Genomic DNA, 7,005 nt, shown 5'->3' on the forward strand with positions numbered 1-7,005 from the left:
CTTCATCCTTGGAGAAGCTCTTGTTGTGGCCGAACCTTGCAAGGAGGAGAAGAAGGTGCTTTGGTGGTTTCTCATCTCGGAAGATCGTTGCCCACACAACGTTCGAGGTTAGAAGAGGAATACGGTAGAAGACCTAGAGGTTTTTACTTGCAAAAGAAAAGGTATACTAGTATTTAATTTCCGCATCATACTAGTTTTATCTTCATGTAAAAATACCAAATACAAGAGGCATGTGATTCTGTATTTCGAATTTGTTTTCGATGTTGTGTTCTTTTGTTTTTCTTTTCCTTGTGATTTGATTGTTCTTTTTGGTTGACCTAAAGTTATTTAAGGAAATTAAATATTAACTTTCCTTAAAAGGATTTGTCTAGGCGGTGGTGGTTGTTCCCATATTCAAGAAGGTCATGTGCCTTGCCATGCAGTCCTGGAAGCCAATTTTGGAAACTAATACTTAATGAAATTATTAACCTAGGTGATTTGGATCAAACGTGTTAAGTTCCGCAGGAGATCCAAGTCTAAACCTAAAAGAACAAATAGATTAAATTTTGGATCAAACGTGTTAAGTTCCGCAGGCGATTCAAGTTTAATTTAAAAGAACACATGGTAGCTAGGAAAAGGTTGAGACCTTTGTACAAAATTTTTGTACAGTGAAACCATTAGGTTTTCCAAGTAGCAACCAACAGAAGGCGCCTTCAACCTGGCTGAAGGTGCCTTCAAGCTGGAGGCGCCTTCAACCTGGCTGAAGGCGCCTTCAACCTGGCTGAAGGCGCCTTCAACCTGGCTGAAGGCGCCTTCAACCTGGCTAAAGGCGCCTTCAAGCTGGCAGCTCAGCTTTCTTGGCTTCATTTCCAGCTTGCTTTGACTTCCAATGCTCCGATCTTTTGGGTGATTGCGGCCAACTGGAATAGAGCTCACCCAAACCCAATTCCCGGCCTTCTCCTCGAGCAGCCTTCCGTCCCGGCTTAACATCCCTCGAACGCCGCGCACGCTCTTCAATCCCACCGGAGTACTCTTCCGCAGCTCTCTCGTCCTTCGGACGCACCGAGCTCGTCGGCTCCCTTCCCGTGCCGTCCTTCTCGCTAGCTGTGTCTTCCGCTCGACTTCCTGTGCTCCTAAGCTCCTGCACACTCAGACACAGGGATCAAACACAAAGCAGGACCTAACCAACTTGGTTGATCACATCAAAACACCACGGGGTCCAACACAAAGTGTTAGCATAATTTTTATAATAAACAAATAGAGTGTTAATTAGATTCTGTCTCACCGAGACCGGAATCTAGTCAAGATCTCAACATAGAATTACGAAATAATTCTAAGTTGGATCGGCGCCTAAGTTCCCTTCCCGGGAACGCGTCCTCACAGTCACTCCCCTCCAGTGACTTACCTTAACTTACCTGCCAGACGTCCGATCAGCCCTTCGACCCGTCTGGACTTCGTGCCAGCTATCAAGTCAGTCCATCGACCTAGCTGGACTTCGTGCCAACTATCAGGTTGACCCGTTGACCTAGCTGGACTTTCGTGCCAGACATCCGATCAGTCCATCGACCAGTCTGGGCTTCGTGCCAGCTATCAGGTCGACCCATTGACCTAGCTGGACTTCTCCTGCACACTTCGTCAAAGTGTTGGATCAATATGAAACTAACTTAACTTACTTTGTCATTCATAAAAAACCTGAGTTAGATCATTAGTATAAAATACGATACCCAAATAATAAATAAATAATAAAGTTATTTGACAAATAATCTTTGATCCGGCGGTAAAAATCCGGAACCCCATAAGGAGTCAACGCTGAGAGGAGGTCAAAGGGTCCAGTGGCTCGCCGTCCTATATAAAGAGGCTATTACTTCGCCAAAGGTACGCATAATACAAATTGGGCAGCCACTTTCTCCACCACTTACCTGACTTGAGCGTCGGAGGACCGTCGCCGGGACACCCCTCCCGGCTCGGTTTTGTTGCAGGTTCGCCGGAGCACTCGAGGATCCAGCAGAGAGCGCCACGTGCCCAGCGTCCGCTGACTCTTGGTTCGGACAGGATCAAATTGGCGCCGTCTGTGGGAACGCTCCTGCATTCGAACAAGAAGAATGGACGAGACTGGACGACAACACACGGTGGCGCTTTCAATAGAAGAACTCGACGCTCTGGTCGAGATGAGGGCCGCCAAACTCATGGAGCAAAAACAAAAAGCATTCGCCGAGCGGGCGGAGCAACAAGCAACATCTGCGTCTGGTGGCCGAGCGGAAGCACCTCCAGCCACCGTCGCATTCCATCGGGCCTTATTTCGCACCCCTGAAGCCATACCAGTCCGAAGAGATAGAGGATCTTCCTCAGATGAAATGCCAGGGATGCGGAAGGAAAGCTCCGGCGGACTCCTCCCCGGATCAATCGCCAATTTTGAGGCTATCCCACGAGACCCTCACTTACGTGCCTCCGCGATCGGCGAATACAATGGAACAAGACCGGATGATCATCTATGTTCGATATCTGACCACGCTCCATCGATTGATGGAGTAAAGTGTAAGTCTTCCTTACCACCCTCTCGGGATCGGCTCATCGGGGTTGCCGGACGGATCCATCACGAGCTTCAAGGAATTCGAACGGCCTTCCTCCACCACTTCGCAGTCGGCGTTATCAAAAGACAAGTGTCAACTTATTCGCCATCAAGAGCCGAGAGAATCGCCGAGGTTATATTCAGTGATTCAACCAAGTGGCGATGGATATCCCCACGCCACATCGGAGACGATGATGAATGCCTTCACACAAGGCCTTGTGGATGGGGACTTCTTTCGCTCGCCCGCCCCGAGATTATGATCACATGCTACATCAACGAATATATAAATGTGGAAGAAAAAGGAAACTCAAAAGACTGCATCACACATGCCGGAAACAACACGCCACCACCCACCGAGGAAGCAATTCGATCCCTCACGGATCGCACGTGACGCCGCCCAAGCCGAAGAGGTGGACCCTATGTTGCACCTTCCACGAGACGGATCGCAACACGAGGGATTGCCAAAGCCTTCCCTTTGTGTCCAATCTGTTCCGAAAGCGAAGTGCCTCCCATCGACGGAGGCGTGGGACTCATGGTGGGGACCCGCAGGGCGAGGGACATCGCAGACACCGATCGGCACCGATCTCAGGCGGGAGAATCGCCCGTCGAGAACAGTCACGACCGTCCGCTCGAGAGGAGAAATAGGAGCAAGGCGAGATCAGCGTTATTGTGGTGGGTGGGGACCGGGAGAGACTCAGCAACAGGCCAGAAGCCCGGATTCTGACAACCGCAGTGGGATGCCGGGGCCAACAGCAGCAGTGGACCGAAATCACTTTCGGACCCGGGACTTAGAAGGAGTAGAAGTGCCACGACGACGCATTGTCATAGCAGATAGCAAACATTCACCACGATATTTGTTGACAGGTCGAGCCCCAACATCATATTCAAGAAAGGCGCTCGATCCAAATTGATCGGAGGAAATTCTCCTATGACGCCCGCTGCCATGATCACCAGTTCACCTGGCCGCTGACATCCTATCGGCCAGCCTTACCGGGAGAAGAGCCTCGGGAAGACCAGACAATAAACTTTGGTGGTCGACTCTCCCTCATCCTACAACGTCATTTTGGGCGAATTCCGAGCGGTTGTCTCAACCTTCCACAAGATAAAGTTCCCGTGGAGGACAAAGTAGAGAAGTGCTGGAGATCAGCAGCTATATAGAGATGATCGGCGAGCTTGTTCCTCGGGCGGCGCCGGGGAGGTACACGCCATAGCAGAAACCTCGCTTTAATTTATGATGAAAAGGAGGAAGTCCAGATCCATCCGACCCGATCGGAGGCCATGACTTTTATCGCCTCGATCCGGGGAAAAGGAGCGATTCAATGCCTCCAACGAAATCATGATGTCTTTGTCCGTCGACACATGAGTTACCAATTTCGCCGAGCCTAGATGTGCATGTCCGACCGGACCTCGGCAGAAAAAGGGACTTCGCCACGAGTAGAATGCCATTATCCCGGAGGTGGAAAAAGGCCGGCCACATACACGAGGTCAGGCCGCGTAGTCTTGGTCTCTCAAGGCGGCAAGTGGAGGGTGCATCGACTTCGAGATTTAAACAAGGCATGCCCAAGATTTTTATCCTCTGCCGGATAGATCAGGTGGACTCTCAGTACTACCCTAATTAATTGCATGCTTGACGCCTACCAAGGATATCATCAAGTGCCGCAGCTTCGTAACGGCAGACGGCACATATTGTTACAATGTGATGCCGTTCGGATTGAGGAATGTCGGGGCCACCTATCAACGCTTGATGAACAAGGTGTTCAAGGAGCGATCGGGAGGAATCTGGAAGTTTATGTGGACGACATTCTTATCAAATCCGTCCGAGCGGCCGATCTTTTCAAGGATATGGAAGAAACCTTCCGAACACTGCGCAAATATGGAGTCAAGCTAAATCCCCAAAAGTGCCTGTTCGGAGCCAAAGGAGGCGTTTCTTGGGGTACATAGTGACCGAGCGGGAATCGAAGCAAATCCGGCAAGGTTAAAGCACCGCAAGACACGCCCCCGAAATACAAGAGAAGTGCAAGGTTGACCGGATAACGCTTTATCCAGATTCATCTCCGAGGCACCGCTGCCATTCTTCGGATCTGCAGCCACTAAGTTCCGATGGGATGAAGAATGTGACCGAGCATTTGAAGAGTTGAAGACATATCTTAATTCTCTGCCAGTGTTAGCCAAGCCGGTCGGGTGAGTCACTTTATATGTATCTGTCGTCAACTGAGTGTATTTTCTAAGCCACATTTTAAAAGATGCTGAATCTCGTTACACTGGGCTCGAGAAGTTGGCCTTTGCTTTGGTTCTAGCCGCTCGGCGCCTGCGACCGTATTTCTTGGCTCACACCATTATTGTCCGGATGAACAGTCCACTCGGAAGAGTGATGTTGAATCCAGAAGCGTCCGGACGGCTTATCAAGTGGACGACAGAATTAAGTGAATTTGACATCCAATATCAGCTCCGCTCTTGTGGCCGAAGTGCAGGGGCCGGAAGCTATGTGGAGAATATATGTGGATGGATCCTCCACTCGGCTCGGAAGTGGGATCGGAATATTACTACTCTCACCTCAGGAAGAAAAGATGCACCTATCCGTCGCTAGATTACAAAGCTACTAACAATGAAGCGGTATGAGGCCCTCATGGCCGGATTGCACGGCATGTGGGAGCAGGTCGGGTGACACTCTCGATTCACGGTTGGCAGCTCGGCAACTTTAAGCACCTTTGAAATCAAGCGTGTTCGGCTCAAACTCTGAGGCCTTTGAAAACTCAAAGCTACTTTCGAGAGGTGCTTATTGGAAGATCCCACGAGCGGAGAACCGATGAGTTAGCCAAACTCGCAGAGCTCAATAACGCCGTCGCCATTCGACCAATTGAAAAAAAGGTGGCGCATGTCGGCCGGATGCAAGGCCTCGCGTTTCCAAGTGTCTGGAGGACATTATAGAATTCCTCCGTTCGAGCACCACACCATCCGATGAATATGCAGCCCGTGAAGAGCCGGTCGGTTTACACTCATCGGAGATCAGCTTTACAAGCTTTCTCGCGTCCTTTGCTGAAATGTGTAAGCTCGGAGGACTCAACTTACATCCTCCCAGAAGTACATCAAGGATCATGCGGGGTCAGGCGGGCTCTTGGCCAAGAAGATCCTCTTGGCGGATACTTTTGGCCAACTTTACAAACAGATGCCGCTCGGACAGTATCTACATGCCTTTCACAACTTCTCCCACCGACCGGGAGAGGAGATGAAGGCATCAACCATCTCATGTCCGTTCGATCAATGGGGAATGGATATTGTGGGTCCATTTCCGATGGCGACCGGGCAGAGGAAATTTTACTAGTGGCGGTAGACTATTTCTCCAAGTGGGTGGAGGCCGGGAAGATCACTGAACAAATGGTTAAAAATTCATCGGCAACACATCATTTGTCGGTTCGGCATCCCTCGCCGACTAGTGTCCAACAACAGGCGGCAGTTCACGGGGAAGATGTTAGAGGATTGGTGCAAAAGCTACGGCATTGAGCAACATTTCACGTCCGTGGCCTATCCTCGAACAAGCCGAAGTCGCCAACCGAGAAATTCTTCGCACGCTCGGCTCGATCATTTGGGAGGAGTTGGCCGGCGTCTTGTGGGTCATTCGAACGACGCCAAAAGAAGGGACGGAGTCACCGTTCCATTTGGTATATGGCGGTGAAGTCAGCCCGGATCCAGAGCTATGATGATGACAACGCGAACGAAGAAACATGGAGCTGGACTTGGTAGAAGAGGAGAGGGCAAAGGCGTCCGTTTGGCTGATCAGCGGATGAAGCAAAACTACAACCTCGCGTAATTCCCGGATCGTTCCAAGTCGGCGATCTTGGAAGTCAAGCCGGTCGGCGACGTCGGCAAGCTTGAAGCTCCATGGGCGAGGCCCTTTCAAAATCATCAAAAGCTCCGCTCGGGTGAGCGCGAACCACCTCCAACCTTACCGGGCGGGTGAAAGGTGTATCATGTAAATCACCCTGTATTTCATTTTCGACTAAATACTTGAAATGCGAGATGAAAAGTCAAAAGAGCGAATATAAGGCATTATCATCAGAACTCAAGGCCCCGAGCCGATCGTAGGTTTATATCCGAGGGAGCTCGAACTCGAAGGCCCCCGATCGGTAGGAGGTTTATATCCAGGAGCTCGAATCAAGGCCCCGAGCCGATCGGGGGAGGTTTATATCAAGCGGGAGCTTGAACCGAGACCCAGGCCGTTCGGTGGACTACGTATAGAATATAAGCGGTCAAATCGAAGACCCCGAGCTGTTCGGGCATACTAGTGTGGCAGAAGGAAACCAAAGCCTACTGCCTGTGATGATAGGGAGGTTATTGCCTAAAGCGAAGGCCCCAGCTCGATGGGAGGTATACGGATCAAATTGGCGCAAGCGCTCTAAGCCGTTCGGCCGGGGGTATATTATCCGAGCCAAGATACTCGACGAAGTGGACCCCAGCGG

Source organism: Zingiber officinale, chromosome 7A, assembly GCF_018446385.1.
Source record: "Zingiber officinale cultivar Zhangliang chromosome 7A, Zo_v1.1, whole genome shotgun sequence".
Taxonomy (NCBI): domain Eukaryota; kingdom Viridiplantae; phylum Streptophyta; class Magnoliopsida; order Zingiberales; family Zingiberaceae; genus Zingiber; species Zingiber officinale.